Raw genomic sequence first — 16,244 nt, forward strand, 5'->3', positions numbered from 1 at the left:
TTCTGAAGGGAAGAAGCACTAGTCCACGGTGCCTGCTTGCACATAAGGAGATGTTAAAGATGAGCCAAGACTCCAGCCTGGGCAGCACGAAGAGAAATAGGGAAGTTGGGGGCAGGGAGTGAAAAAGAGAAAAGAGGCTATGAGCCATGTGGAGATTCAGTGAGTACCACTAAAGACACAGGGTCAGGAGGTGAGGCCAGAGGTAAAGATCTGGGATAAGCTCCCTGTGGGCTGGTTGAGAGCAGAGTGGATGAACATGAGAGAAGGACTGACTGAACCTGGGGAGTGCCTAAATGCAGGGAGTTGCAGGAGGTACCAGAGAAAGAACAGGCAGAGACCTAGCCTCCCGTAAACCTAAAGAAAGCATCCATTTGCTGATGGGAAACAGCAAAGACCTCCAAATCCCTGTAATTCTTCAAGATGCAATGATGCTCACTTCTATAAGAGAAGAATCATTTTGCAGACCCAATGGCTAAAGAGACAACACAGTCCATCTGAAAGAACAGAGACAATCGTTCACGCAGAAGAAGCTGAGTGAGTGTCCACGTTCTGGTCAGGATGGCTACAGTCAGCATCCTCAGGAAACAGAGGGCACATCTGAGATAAGGCATTAGGTTCAGCCACGGTGGTGACTGGTACCCTCCTCAACCTGAAAAGGAGGAGAGGTACTGATATTACCTGAAGCGCAGTGAGGGCTAAAGGAGTAGAAGAGGCTGTCCAATCAGAGCTGTGGCTGTAGGAGAACATAGCTGCTGCCAAACCTCTAATGGCCAAGGAGAGGGCAAGAGGTATAAACCTTTCTCTCCTCCCACCTTTTCATTTCTGATCAGCACGCCTCATGGGTCAAACTCAACCAGAAGCCACAAGATGAGGAAGGTCTAGTTAATGCAGTCTGTAGTATTCAGCCTCCCAGACCAAAAGCAGGGCAGAAAAGGGTGGAAGACAGATCTTGGGGAGAGAATGGAGAATCATCAGAACATTGACCTATTATAGTTCCTTAGTTCAACATTATCCTCTGAGTGGAAGTAGAAATAATTAATTTTCATCATTAATTATACACATTTGTACAACATTTTCTGCTTCATAAAGTGTTTGCACATAGATTATCCCTTTTGAGGTACACAGTATCCCTGTGAAGTAGATAAGACCATGCTATTCAGGTCTACTTAACTCTGAAGCCCAGAGAAGTTAAATGATTTATTCAAAGTTACAGTCAAATGGCAAGTGAACTGTGAAGTTCCTATTAGAAATAAGGCCCTCTGACTCCTAATCCAGTGCTCCTGCCCAGGTGTGAAATTAATTTACCTGGGAAGATGCTCCTGCTGTGAAAGGCATTAGGATGTAGCTGTCCCAAGGGTGGCATGCCTTGTAGCCCCAGCCTGTTGGGTAACAGGGCCTTCTGGAGTTGTTTTCAATAAGCAAATATTCCTGACACTTCAATTATCCCAAGCCAAACAATGAGCACACTGTACAAGAAGTTTCATAAATTTCATTCAGTTGGATGCAATGAGAATAATATAAGTCAAAGCTTTGTGTGTATCCCCTGAAGAAAAAAAAAATCACCCAACAAAACAGAGATTGTTGTAATGGAAACATCTAGGCCAGAAAAAAAGGCAACACAGGCTCTGTGTTTCAGGAACCTGGCTCTGATTCTTTCATCTCATCACCAGTCTCAGCAAAGAAACGTGTCTCTGTCAGGAACCCTGTACTTTCCATTCTCCTACAAATTAAAGCAAGGCATTCTTACATATGGACAACTCCAAAATTGTGTTTGATAAAGTGTTTTTGTTAACTTTCCCATGTTTGGTGTCTTGTCATTTCCATATATACCCTCTCAAGCCACTCCCTCTATCCCACTGTTATGGGATGACTTGTGTCCCCTAATAAAGATATGCTGAAGTCCTAACCCCCAGTACTTCAGAATCTGACCTCATTTTGAAATCAGGTCCATAAAGAGGTAATCGAGTTAGAATGAGGTCATTTGAATGGGCCCTAATCCAGTATGACTGGTATCCTTTTAAAATGGGAAATCTGGACACAGAGACAGACACCCAGAGAGGGAAAATGATATGAAGAGACAGGGAGAAGATGGCCATCCACAAACCAAGGAATTTCTGAGGCCACCAGAAGCTAGGAGAAAGTCTGGGGACAGCTCCTTCCTTACTACTGTCAGAATGTGTACACACTTATACCCAAGATGTAGCCAGGAAAATGGTAGCTATTTTCTTGGCAAAACTCAAGGTTTTATAGAAATATGTCCAAAGAGAGTCTTAGGAAATTTTATATAGATTAAATATTGTTCCTCTCTTCCATCTATGGAGAAGAGCTCTAGTGACATTAGTCACTAGACTAATGGATTAATTCTAGTGACAATGTCTGATATGTTGATACCTGAATTAATTAGAACACTTTTGGTTATAAGTAAGAGAAAATCCATACCAAAGTGGTTTATGCAATAAAGGCAACTTCTTGGCTCCCATACCTGAAAATGCAGATGTAGTCTGGGCTTTAGGCATGGCCTGGTCAAGGCTCTAGACTATGTGATTCTTTCCATCTTCCTCTTTTGTGTGTTGATTCCATCCTCAGGCTGGTTTCCCTCATGGTACCAAAATGACTGCAATGGTTCCAGCTTGCAGTCTAAACCCAATACTTCCCAGAAGAAGAAGGCTTCTATGTCCCAGAATCCCCAGCAAAAGTCCTGCATGTGGTGCTGATTATACCATCCCTAACCAATCCTAGGGGAAAGCCAAGTGTTGACGGGCTTGTGCCTGACTTGTGTGGTCCAATCATTGGCAAGAGGCCTGGGATTCCCTGATGGCTTAGATCATTCATAGCCTACTCCTGGAGCTGGAGGTGAGTGATCAAACTACCAAGCTGCTACTGATGGAAGACAAGCAAAATGGGTACTAAGGAATCACCAAAATGTCCAATCCAGGACTAAACCTAACCTTTGCACATTAACCTTAACACATCAACTTTAACATAAAACCTTACCATATCGACATTGTGAAAATCTGACTTTTAGAAAAACATGAGCTTGGACTGAAACCATCTGCTAGAAAGTGAAATCCAGAATATGAAGGTTTCCGTTCATATCTCAGGAGGGGTTGTGAGTAGAGGAGGTGAGATTGTATTTATTTTATTTATCAAGCACTGTTCCAGTTACTATGGCTACATAGAATTTATCTCAAAACTTAGTGTCTTAAAATAACAATGATTATTTATTATCTCTCCTGGTTTCTGTGGATCAGGAATTGAGGTCCAGCCTAACTGGGCATATCTGGCTCAGGGTCTCTCCTGCGATTGTGGCTATAAGGCAACTGTGGCTGAGATCATCTCAAAGGCTTCTTTGCTCACCCAGCAGGCACCTGAATCTGGGACAACTCCAACAGCTGAGGCTCCTTGGCAGTCTCTCTCTCTTCCTACGTTGTCTCTTAGTGTGATCTCTCCAGAGTGGTAGCTTCAGGGTAGGGCTCCCAAGGTATGTGTGTGTGTGTGTGTGTGTGTGTGTGTGTGTGTGTGTGTGTGTGTGTGTGTGTGTGTGTGTGTGTGTGTGTGCGCGCGCGTGTGCGTGTGTGCATACATATTCATATACAGAGAGAGACAGACCGAGAGAGACAGAGTGACAGGCAGACCCGTATGACCTAGCCTTGGAAGCCAGAGCTTCACTTCTGCAGCGCTGTGTTCATCAAGGCAGTCACAAAGTCCCACTGGGTTCAAGGAGAGGGGAAGTAGACTCCACTCCTTAATAGGGAATGGCAAGGTTCTTGAAGAGCATATGGGACCAGAAAATTTCTCTGTCTGTGTACGGAAAATACAATCTGCCACACTCGGAGCATTTGTATACCATACATTGTTCTAAGTACATTACAAATATCAACTCATCTAATGAATTGGGTACTAGTCTTTCTTTTCCAGATGGCAGATGCTTTCTGTGCCCCACCCATGTCTCCTTGGTCCTCACTATTTCAGCATCTATCAGTTCAACTTCTAAATGCCAAAACTTGGCCTGAGAGCTTCTACCGGCCAGAAGCTCTCAGGAGCCTGCTGTGTTGCGGCATGACAGATGTGTTGGGGAATAAATATCCTCCAGGAGCAGCCATCACCTAGTAATTGACAGGAGTTGGTGTATAAATTCCCTGGCTCCCTCGCCACTTAGTGGCAGGGTGGGGATTTAATTCTGAGGCATGTGTTCTACCCTGACCCCCAGAGTTCCCCAGGGGGATTAAGCTCCAGTGGCTCACAGCGGTGACCTGCTTGATAACACAAATTGAATGGCTGCCTTCCTTTCCCTGTCATCTTCCCACCACCATACAGGTGTTTCCTGTACCTCCCAAATAAACTACTTGGATTTGAAACTTTCTTGGGGAACCCAAACTAAAACTTTAACCAGCCCAAGATTACTCAGCTAGGATTTTGAACCCAAATTACAACTTCAGGTAGCTTTGAGAAGCCCTTTCTTAGTACCTTAAACTATGTGACATTAGAGAAAAGGCAGCGTTGAAGAGAATAATGAGCTCTGGGAGAGAAGTCAGATACTCCATTGCGTGGGATGCTCCAAGGTTACATCCACCAAACATTTTTTGAGCTTCTACTATGAGCTGGGCATTAGGCTAAATCCCAGGGAACCTCAGTTCTCTAATTCTGGAATGGGCATAAAAATTCCTGGTCAAATTCCCCTTCAAGGCTGTGATGGAAATCGTCGTGAGACTTTCAGATGAGAAAGCCCTCTTCCAGTGGAAGACTCATTTTGGTAGCACTGTTTCTGGGACTTCAGCATGGACCATTAGGGAAGGGACTAGAGTGATTGTATTAGTCAGCTTGGTCTGCCACAACAAAATGCCACAAACTGAGTGGCTTAAACAACAGAAACTGCTTTTTCTCATGGTTCTGGAGGCTGGAAAATCCAGTATCATGGTGCCAGCCAATTCAGTTTCTGGTGAGGGATCTCTTCCTGGCCTGTAGGTAGTTGGCTTCTTGCTATGTCCACACTGTTGGGGGTGAAGGAAGCAGGAGGGGAGAGAGACAGAGATAGAGGGGGAGAAAGAGGTAGAGACACAGGAAGAGACAGACAGACAGAGAGAGCGAGCACTGGCTGTGGTCTCTTCTTTTAAGGACACTAATCTATCAGATCAGGGCCCTTCCCTTATGGCCTCATTTAACCTTAGTTACTTCCTTATAGGCCCTATCTCTAAATATAGTCACGTTAGGGTTTAGGGCTTCAGCATATGAATTTTGTGGGGGCATAATTCAGTTCATAGCAGTGAGATTCTGGTACAGATTACTGCAGGGGTGTACACCTTTTAAAGCATTTTTATTTTGTTTGGTTAGCACTCATTATCCAAGAAAGTTGAAGGAAGAGGTGCTTTTGACTTCAAAGGATAGTTTTAAAATGTAAAAGGCATCATATTTTTGTGATTGGATGACCCATTACCCCATCTTAAGGAAGCCCTGTCAGAGGCCTTGCAGGGCAATTCACCCTGCTCCATTTGTAGGAGGGGGCAGTCTCTGAGTCCAAGTGCTTTCATTAAATCATCCCCCACTTTTTCTTAGAACCCAGAGTTGTTTTCCTGGGAGCATGCTGTCTCTCTTGTTCTCTGGACTTCTGAGCGATGCCTGTGTGATGAAAATGATCTAGATTAGAAGCATGCTGCTTTGGCCAAATAGCTGGATTTTATAGCAGGTAATTCAATCAGCACAATCTTGGGCTTTAAACAAGAAACTCCAAATGATGAATCTAATCGTCCTCCCTTTTCTCTCTCTTCATAGGCTAATCAACAATCATTGACTTTATACTGACTGAACACTTTTTAGGTGTTAGGCATTGTGCATACGCTTTTCATGGGGCTCTGCCTTCAAGCAGCTAACAGAAATAAGAAGAAAAGCACTGAAAAAGCAGCGTGACCAAGCCGTTGTAGCAGACCTGTGGATGCCCAGTCTATCTTCACCTGGCCTCACCTGAGAGAGACCCTTTGTCACATTCTGGCAACTTTTCACTCAGGTGTCCGTACCGCTCTCCTTCTCTGCCCGAGGGTTTGCTCTGGCACCACTGGGGGCAACCGCCAGTCAACAGGGGATGAGAGTGGCTGCATCAATGCCCAGCCTCCCATATTCCAGTGGAGGGTCCTGAGGAGACAACACAGTTTCCCAGAGAGTCCTCAGAAGGAGTGCGCTCCAGCGGTAACCCACATTTTACTTTTCTCCCTCTTTGTCTCATCTTCTGCATTGCGTCATTTGTGGTTCCCAGATAAACTACCTGCACCTACACCTTTGTCTCGGCATCTTCTTTTGGGGAACTCAAACTAAGATAGCCATTTATTATGGCCGGCAAATACCCAGGACATGGGCTACCCTCTCCACACCAGAGCTCTTGACAGACGTGCATATCGACCATGGCTTCTTCGCACTGAATCTGGAAAATGTCTTAGATTTCTTCTCTGAGCAGCCACTGGGAGTTGACCAGTATTGGCACGTGGGATGAAATCCACTTCCCATCCCAGGCATGAAGAATAAATGCTAAAAAAGCAGTAGTTAAGAAATGCTTTAGGAGTTTACAGGCAGGAGAGTTAGACTGGGGTCAGCTGGAGAGCGGAGAAAGTATTCACAGAAGTAAGACCTGTACTGGACCTAGAAGGGCTGTCACCATCTTGGTAGAGCTTCCTGGATGGTGGGTAACAGTGCAGAGAGGGGAATGTGCCAGGTATGTTCAGAGAGAACAGAGGTTACATTGGCTCTGGCAGGTGGAATATGTTGAAGGATCTCAATAATTTTTTTTCCTTGTGACAAAAACAAGTGTAGGTTTTCGTTTATTGACTTTCTTACTTCTGGTGACTTTGAACTTCTCCCAACCTCATCCATTCATCACCCTGTATCAAAGTTTGAAACTGCTCCCTCCACAATCTTGAACTCAGAACATTGCTTTTCTTTTTTTCCTCTCTGTGCTCTCCCTTTCATTTCCTCCTATCTACACCTATAAAGATGGATGTAAACTACGAAGAAGGTTCAGAAATTTCTGCTGTCCCTCATTTTAGTTATTGGATGGACATTTCCAACTGGCTGTCTTAACAGCATCTCAAAGTCAACATGCCCGAAGTCACACTCATCTTCATCAACAAAACAAGCTGGCTTTCTGCTTCCCTAGTTTTCTGAAGGATACCACCATTCCTCCATCAACCCCACTCTCAGAACCCTGGAGAGGAGAAAAGAAAACTAATCTAAATAGGATGCCAGGCACCACGCTGGGTATTTTCATACCTTGCCTCATTTAATCCTCACAACAGGCAAGGAGGCAGACAATATTATCTCCATCTTTAAATAAGGAAACAAAGGCTTAGAGGGGTTGAAGAATTTGCCTGGTTAGAAAACAGAGCTAAAAGTAGTTTTAAAAAATAGAACTGGGATTCAAACTCAGGTCTGTTTGACTCCAAAGTTTGTGTTCTCTTCATCCTTCACCAAGATCTTTTATTTTCCTTTGAAATATCTCTTGCATCTGTCTATCCCTTCCATTCCTCCGCACCACCACTACCACTCTTATTTAACGTCACACCCAATGGGGGAAATCTCCAATAGGTCACCCTGCTTACAACAGACAAGGGGGGGCAGCTGTACACAACACAGCAGTAGGTGCTGGCTACGGGGAGCTGATGTACAACCTGTCCCAGGGCCTCAGGGAATTTACAGTCAGCATAGACAATAGGAAAGAGGTGGTGGGAAGAAAGTGAGAGGAAAGGGTAGGAGGTAGAGAGAGAGGAGGAGAGGAATTGGGGGTGGGCTGTGGAGGGAATCTGCCAGTCATGTGGTTTGCCATGGAAACCTTTGGTCGGCTCCACCCAGCCTACTTCTGGGCACTCTCCCTCACCCCTCCCTGCTCTCCAAGCAGGTACAATGTGAGCAATCACGATTGTAGATTGTGACCCTCTTCCCCTGACACTGTCCTAAATGCAAAAGCAAGCAGCCTAAAGAAGCTCTTATGGGGGTGAATGTTTGTAGATGTTGGTTGTATTTCTTTTCAATATTATTAGCTAACGTTGCTGAACTTTTACTAACGGGCCAGACTCTGTACTAAGCACTTTGTAGGCCTTACGTTATTTAATCCTCACGAGAATCACAACGCACTTTGCAGAGTGGCAAGTTAGGCTCATGGAAATGTTCCTGGGGTCCCAGCGATGAGGTGGGTGGAGGCAAAGCCGAGTCTGACACCTCTGGAGGTGCCTACACTTCACCACTGTATTAAAATGCCAACCTAGTATAACCTTCAAAAAAAAAGGTTTCCTGTTACAAAAGTAACATAGTCATACTGTGTGTGTGGGTGTGTGTGTGTGTGTGTGTGTGTGTGGTCACTGTAAAGTATGGATAAACAAAAGAGAAGAAAATGAAAAATCCTATTATACCACCATCCAGAGATAACTACTGTTAACATGTTGGCATATGGGCTCCCACATTCCTCTGTGCCTATGCATACTAAAAATAGGATTATACAGTGTTTACAGTTTTGTAAATTTTGTTCATGAAACAATATATCATGTATTTCTTCTATGCTACAAGAGGCTATGTAGGGCTACTTTACTGCTTTGACTGGGTGTACCATAACTTATTTAACCAGTTCTTTATTGTTAGACATTTAGGGTTTTGTTTTTGTTGTTTTAGCTTTTCATTCTTTTTTTTTTTTTTTTTTTTTTTTACAAGAGATAAATAGACTGACACCAAGCATTGGTTTTGTTTTTGTTGTTTTAGCTTTTCATTCTTGTAAAGAATTATGTGATGGACATCTGTGTGGTTGAAGCTTTGCAACCAGGCTCCTCGTACGCCCCTCCGAATCCTTTGCCACGTGGCAGCTGGGGGGATCACGGCCTTGGCGTACGATTCTTCATCTGTTTGGAGTGCTCCTTCAAGCATGCTGTGTCTCAGGACTTAGTCAAAATGCACCTTCCTCCAAGAGGCCTTCCTATACTGCCCAGGCTAGATCAAACCTCTTGGTTGTTTGTGGGCATAGTCCCTACACAGCTCCTTCATTACTTTTAACATAGGTATGATTAATTAATCGGTCATGTAATTCTTGGTCTAATGGTGATCTTCCCTTCTAGATTATTAGTTTCATGAGAGCAGTGCCGTGACGCCATTTTTCTCTGTGCTATCTCCAGAGCCTAGTGAGGGCACACAGTAGGCACTTAATAAGCATTTTTTGAATAAATAAATGAATGAAACTTTGTGGACATCCTTGACTGTTTTCTTCAGTAAAGCTAAAGAATGGATCAAAGAGCATACACATTTTTAAGACTTTTTATATATTATTCAATTGTCCTCTAGAAAAGTAGTAATAATTCTCATTTCTACCACTAGTGTGTAGAGGGCAGGTCCCCCTTTTGTGTGTCTTCAGCCAAATCATGACTTATTTTTAGAAAGCCAACTTGTTAAATGGTTGGCCAAATTGCATCAATCAGTATTAGAGCTTCCCCGCAAAATCAAGCTGTGTATAGACAGGACAGTAAATTTCTATTTTAAAAATGTACTCTGAATCCATAGAGCAGATCTTTCTGCTTTTGTATTTATTGTTACTTTATGATATAAGTTCCACTCTCAGATCCTAGGTTTTCTAATTATTACAATGATGACTATCATTTGCTGGGAATCTACTGTGTCAATATGCCATGCTCCTCCTTTTCCTGCATTGTCTCATGTAATCCATGCACAGCCCTAATGAGATAAATATCATGATTACTCTCAATCACAGATGAGTGATTGAGACACAGAGAGATTAGGTGACTTGCCTGAGGTCACACTGTTATCCAGTGATGAAGCTGATATTTGAATGCTCACAGTCTTTCTTTTTTAACTTTTTATTTAATATTAGAGTAGAGCTGATTAACAATGTTGTGATAGTTTCAGGTGTACAACAAAGTGATTCAGTTATACATATACATGTATCTATTCTTTTTCAAATTCTTTTCCCATTTAGGTTGTTACATAATATTGAGCAGAGTTCCCTGTGCCATACAGTAGGTCTTTGTCGGTTATCCACTTTAAATATAGCAGTGTGTACATGTCAATCCCAAACTCCCTAACTACCCCTTCCCCCCTGGTAACCATAAGTTCATTCTCTAAGTCTGTGAGTCTGTTTCTGTTTCATATATAAGTTCATTTGTATCGTTTATTTTTAGGTTCCACATATAAGTGATATCATATGATATTTCTCTCTGTCTGACTTACTTCACTCAGTATGACAATCTCTAGGTCTATCCATGTTGCTGCAAATGGCATTATTTCATTCTTTTTAGTGGCTGAGTAATATTCCATTGTATATATGTACCACATCTTCTTTATCCATTCCCCTGTCGATGGACATTTAGGTTGCTTCCATCTCTTGGCTATTGTTAGCAGTGCTGCAAGGAACACTGGGGTGCATGTATCCTTTTGGACCATGTTTTTCTCCAGATATATGCCAGGAGTGGATTGCTAGATCATATGGTAGCTCTACTTTTAGTTTTTTAAGGAATCTCCATACTGTTCTCCATAGTACCTGTACCAAGTTACATTCCCACCAACAGTATAGGAGGGTTCCCTTCCCTCCACACCCTCTCCAGCATTTCTTGTTTGTGGATTTTTTGATGATAGCCATTTTGACTGGTGTGTGAATGCACACAGTCTTGATTCTAGAGCCTGTGCTCTTAACTAAGCTTCCAGTTCCAACAAACGGCCCTGCCTTTTCAGATCTCACTTTCAAGCTAACCTGAGTTTGAAAAAAAGTCTTGTATCCAACACTATTTCAAAATCGTTCTTCTAGGGACGGATAACTTAACTACCTAGTACATACTATATGGCTCACATCAACTCATTTTCAGTATTTTTATTTCAGTATTATTATTACTGCCATCTTACAGATGATAAACTGAGGCTTGTGTAACTTGCCCACACAGCTAGGAAGTAAGTGGCAGAACCAAAATCTGAATCCACAACCTATAACCCCTTTCTACCTTCCCCAGCCGACTCCCGACTACTACACGTTGCTTATTCATCTAGCAATTTTTTAGCTAAGACTTTCATGAGACAAACTCATTTGCTAGAAAAAGTAATACTTGTCTAGGAGATAGAAGATATTAGTTCTAATGTTGCCACTAACTAACTTTGTGATCTTGGGCACAGAGAAATTACGAACTCTAAAGTCCCTTCCAATTCTAAATTCTGCAACTACATGCATTGGGCAGTGGAAAGAATACAAACCTTGATAATATCAAAAAGATGTTTTCAAAATGTGACTTGCCACTTTCTGGCTGAAGAATCTTGGTCAGGACAGTTAAACTTTCCGAACTTTGATTTCCTCACCATTGAAATTGGGATAATATCTTCCTTGCTCTATGACTATGAGAATGAGAGCTGACACATCAGGCAATTCCTGGCATGTAGTGGCATCAATAAAGAAAGTGATGCAGGTGCTGGTGCTGGCTATGCTGGATGTGACGGTGACTTCCTGGCATTGCCCGTGTAAGCCTCAGTCTCACTGTAGGACGCTATACATACATTCATCTCCAAGTAACACCTAAAACATGCTTACACCCTTGAACTTTCCTGTGACCTTGATATAAGAATTTCAGTTTACCTTAAGGTGACCTTCACTTGTACCGAAAGTCAGAAAACGTACAGTCAGAGTTGCGTAACAGTGAGGCTGGCCTACAAAGGAAGCAGCTCTTCTCTTCCTGCTTCAAAAAAATTTTTTTCAGCAACTTGAGGCATTCCCCTTGTGGGCGTGTGATCTCCCCAACAGCAGCAATAGCTCAGGCAGCCACAACCACAGCCCTCAGCCGCTGCGGCAAGTGAGCGCACAGAGCACCTGGCCTCCCACAGGCCCAGAGCTCAGAGCAGTTCCATCTAGTGGCTGCCTGAGAAAAGGCTGGCCAAGCTCAAAAGGCCTCGGGGCTTGCCCAGAGTAGTGAATGCACCAGAGCTGGCTGTCCCTCCCTGGGGCAAAATGGACTCTGGGAGAACCTCCGGTCAAATTCTGACAGCTCAGGACCCCAAAGACGCCAGAACAAATGCGCTCAGATGAACCTTCCGCCCCGCTCTAAACACGCGGTTGTCTGTGATCCAGGTAGGAAGTAAAGTGTTACCATGTCACTGCAGGGTCATGTTACAGGGACAGCAGACCATTTCAGAAATAGGATAGGAGCTGCAGAAATGCGCTCCCTTCTGCCTGGTGGTCCTCAGCCTTGGTCACACTTCAATAACACGGAGAGGAAAATGGACAAACGATGTAGGCAAGTATGATAGCTAATCCTTACATCAAGGTCACTATATGTTAGGCATGTCTAAGCACTTACCAGTCTCCAAAACCCCAAAGGGTAGATAGCTTCATTTCTCCAATTCACAAATGAGGAATGGGGGAAAAATAACTTGCCTAAGGTCACACAGCAAATAAGTGGCAAAGACAGGGTCTGAATTCACAAAGCAGTCTTGGCTTCAAACACCAAGCTCTAAACCACTATGTTTCACAAAAGAAAAATGACAAAGGACTGATCAACATATGAAGAGATGCTTAAGCTCACTGGTGACCAGGGAGAAAGACGCTGTGGTGAAATGGACAAGCTCAAATACTTTAGAGCCTTTTTGGAGTATACACGAAAGCGGATTGTCTATCAAAAGGTGAACTGTGAATCCCCCTTGGCACAGGATTCTACTTCCAGTAATCTATGCTACTGGAATATGCAGAAAGCTTTCCGCACAAAAATGCTCACATATGGCTCTGTCTGTGCAGGATCCTCTCCAGTGGTCCCCAAACCTTTTTTGGCACCAGGGACCAGTTTCATGGAAGACAATTTTTCCACGGATGGGGGGTGCGGGGGCGGGGGGATGGTTCAGGCGGTGATGCGCGCGATGTGGGGGATGGTTCGGGCTGTAAAGAGAGTGATGCGGAGCGGCAGATGAAGCTTCACTTGCTCGCCCACCACTCACCTGCTGTGCGGCCAGGTTCCTAACAGGTGAAGACCAGTAGCGGTTCGCAGCCCAGGGGTTGGGGACCCCTGCTCTAGCCATCTTTGTCCATGACTCACAGTACAGCACCTGGCACTGGTTAGGAGTATCAGAGCTACTTGCAGGAATATACAACCAATGAATATTTATTTAGCTAGATAATGATACGTCTATCCAAGTACTTCAATATTGCTGCTAATAATTCAATAGTGCAAGTGTGATGAGACCCAAGTTCTGCAAAACTAAAAGAAATCAAAAAGAGGCTCTTCTCTTCCCAGCTCTGTGCTGGGAGGATGGCCGCTACCCCCTGTGTTGTCCTGGCTCCCCTGCTCTGAGGCCTCTGATGAGGGTCAGCCAAAAGAGACACCAGCAGATCAGAGAGCAGGAGTGACGGGCTGGAGTCTTTACTCTCCCACTTTCCCCTTCTGCCCCCTCTCCCTCCATACTAGGTTGTAGGTTCCTCAGTGGCTGAAATTCCTTATAGACCCAGCTCAGCCCCTGCTCTTTCATGGCTGTGACTCACACTGGGCTTAGTGACACCCTTCCCTCCCCTCCAGGTCGAGAAGAGGGCATGGTTTCCACTGTTGCTAGTCTCTGGTTGCGTCACCATGCCCAATGCTTCTACTCACTTGCCCTCACCGCTGTAAATAGCCCCTCCACTAAACAGACTGTGATGGAAGTCCTTGATGTACCATCTATTTTCGCCAGGACCCTAAGTGATTCAATCACAGATTTTCATCCAATGCACATTTGTTGAGTACCTACTATGTTCAGGGGAGCCAATCTGTTACTGAGTTTACCAGCATGAGGGAGTCAGTCCCTTCTACCTGCTGGCTCAGGGAAGTAGCTGTAGCATAGGTTTTCCACGGGCCCATGGGGGAGCTTTTCTTCCAAACTATGTAGGACTTGGCTCTTTTCTAGATGAAAATGAATTAGGATGGTGTACACTCTATTAAATTAGTTCTTGTTCAGGTATCAGTATTAGATAAAGCTGAATCCAGTCAAAACATCTATGTCTTTAGAAAGCACCTAACAATGTTATCTAATAGAGCAAATGTAGTGAGTTCAAGGAGACGGAGGAGGAGCTAAGTGGAAGTAAGCCTACTTCTCCTGGAGTGTCCTCCTTTTGGAGAAGGGCACCATCAACAACTGTCCCAAACCTGGAGCCCTGAATCTCCAGCTCCATCTCTCTAAACCTCTCCTATCCATCCCTGTTTCTACTGCCTTGGTCCAGATCCTTACCTTTTCTTGTCTGATTCGCAAGGGTCACGAGGAATGGGTTGTGTATTCATTTCTGAGTTTCCAGCCCAGCAGAGTGTCTAGCATATAGTGGGCCCTCAATAAAGGTTAATTGCATGAATAAAGTCTATCACAGTAGGTTCCCATCTTTCTTCCCCAACAACTCTATCCTCCCTCCTACCCCATGAGATCTTTCTTAATCAGAGATATGTTTACACTATTACTTAAAGCCCTTCAATATTTCCACCATGGCTTTTAGCCAGGGGTCGCCAAACTTTCCGTGAAAAGAAAGAGCAGGTATTTTAGGTTTTGTAGGCCATATATAGTCTATGTTGTAACTACTCAACTCTGCTGTTGTAGTGTGAAAGCAGCCATATATGACACATCATGAGTAAGTTTGGTTGTATTCCAATAATACTTGATTTTTCAAAAACAAATAGCAGACTGGATTTAGCCCATGGGCTGCAGTTTGCCAACCCTGCCCTAAGCAGATATGTCCAAGCTGGCTAGCATGGCCTACAGGGCTGTTCCTGACCTGGCTTCCATTTAGCTTCCACCTCCTGACACTCCTGCTTCACACTTTGCTTTCCATCACTGCCACACTTCTTAACAATCCCTCCAACGTGCTGTGTACTTTCAATTACCTGTGACTTCACAGCTGCAGTTCTCCCCTTCTAGAACCCCCGTCCCCATCTATATGTCTATGAGACATTGGCCTTTCAAATCTCCTTGACTGAAACCTTCCCTATCCACCCTCCCCATCACTGCCCCAGATGGTGACCTTGCCCTCCTTTTGTGGCCTTTGCACTTGTTCCATCATTGCATTTAACCCTCTGTCATGTTATTTATTTGTGGACATGTCTGTGCCCTATTACGGAAGGGAACAATGTCTGGTGCAGAGGTACTTAGGAAATGTTGTCAAATTTAATTAAGACCAAGGTAGCTTTCAGTATAGTGATCCCAGGTTTGTCAGACAACTCTAGTTTTTGCCTGTGGCCCCAACATATTTATAATTTACTGCCCCTTTTGACTCTCCGAAGTGACCCCATGTGGATAATAAATTAAGCAGTTGCCCTATCTTTCAGCATTCTTTGAACTGTAACACCTAAGTGGCTGCCTGCTCAGCCTATCCATGGGGCCAACAAGAGAAGGACTCAGGATCTCCCTACTCAGTGTTGGCCAGCAGATCGGCGTCCCTGGCTTCCCCGGGCCTAGCCTGAACAGCTGGGGGCCAGGGTGGTGAGGTTGCCAATGCAGGCTGAGCTGCCTGTGTCCATGCAGCCCAGTGAGCTACGCCCAGTCAAGGCCCTGAGCACAGTCATGCTGTGAGGAGAGTACAATCCCATGGTGACCCGTTATCTCTGCTATATCTACGACCCAGAATGACTCTGACCAAAGCCAGGGCAGTGGGGAGAGAGCAACAGGACTTCATGCCCAGTGTAGAAAATCCTTCAAACCCAGGCCCCCTTAGGAATAGGGCATTTGTGGCCCCTTTATGCAGAAAGGGGAGGACTTCACTATAGTGACCATCCTTCATCAAGGGTCATAGGAATAGCTCCTGGACAAGGTACTCAGGAAAAAGAAAGATAAATGCAGAATGGCTGTTCCCCTCCGCCCCCCCGCCCCCGCCACCCCGACTCCTCCACTTGTTTGACAAGCAGTCTGGTTGCCCTAGACTCTTTCCTGAACTTCCTCCCTCCTCCCCCGCATCTCAGACACTTCCATCTCTGTTCCCTGGGCTCCTCACAGGAATACGAAATGGCCACCCGGAAGTGGGGCTGCATAAGGAGCCCTTGGTTCTTTGAAAGCCATCTCAAATTCTCAAATCCGGGAGCAGCGGTTCCCACAGCTCTCGCAGCTCTGAAGTCAGAGCAAAGGCAACTGAATGCATTTACCAAAAAATGTGTCCCTCTGCACTGAATCCTGAGGTGTTATCTATACAGCCATCTCCACAAAGCTGCCCTCCTAAAAGGTCAGCCTTATTATTTCCAATGGAACCAAGCTCCTTCTGACCTCAAGGCTCTAGCTCATGACCTTGAATCTAT

At 44.5% G+C, this 16,244-nt stretch overlaps 1 long non-coding RNA gene across 1 annotated transcript in view; it reads right to left on the bottom strand.

Moving 5' to 3' along the window:
- Window positions 1–6,012: 6,012 nt before the first annotated feature.
- The window catches only part of LOC103018355 (uncharacterized), a 140,264-nt gene continuing 130,032 nt past the window's right edge, over window positions 6,013–16,244 (bottom strand). The window contains exon 5 of the long non-coding RNA XR_450064.2: window positions 6,013–6,126. This is a non-coding gene — a long non-coding RNA (uncharacterized LOC103018355). The remainder of the gene's footprint in view (window positions 6,127–16,244) is intronic.

This window comes from Balaenoptera acutorostrata, chromosome 16, assembly GCF_949987535.1.
Source record: "Balaenoptera acutorostrata chromosome 16, mBalAcu1.1, whole genome shotgun sequence".
Classification (NCBI taxonomy): domain Eukaryota; kingdom Metazoa; phylum Chordata; class Mammalia; order Artiodactyla; family Balaenopteridae; genus Balaenoptera; species Balaenoptera acutorostrata.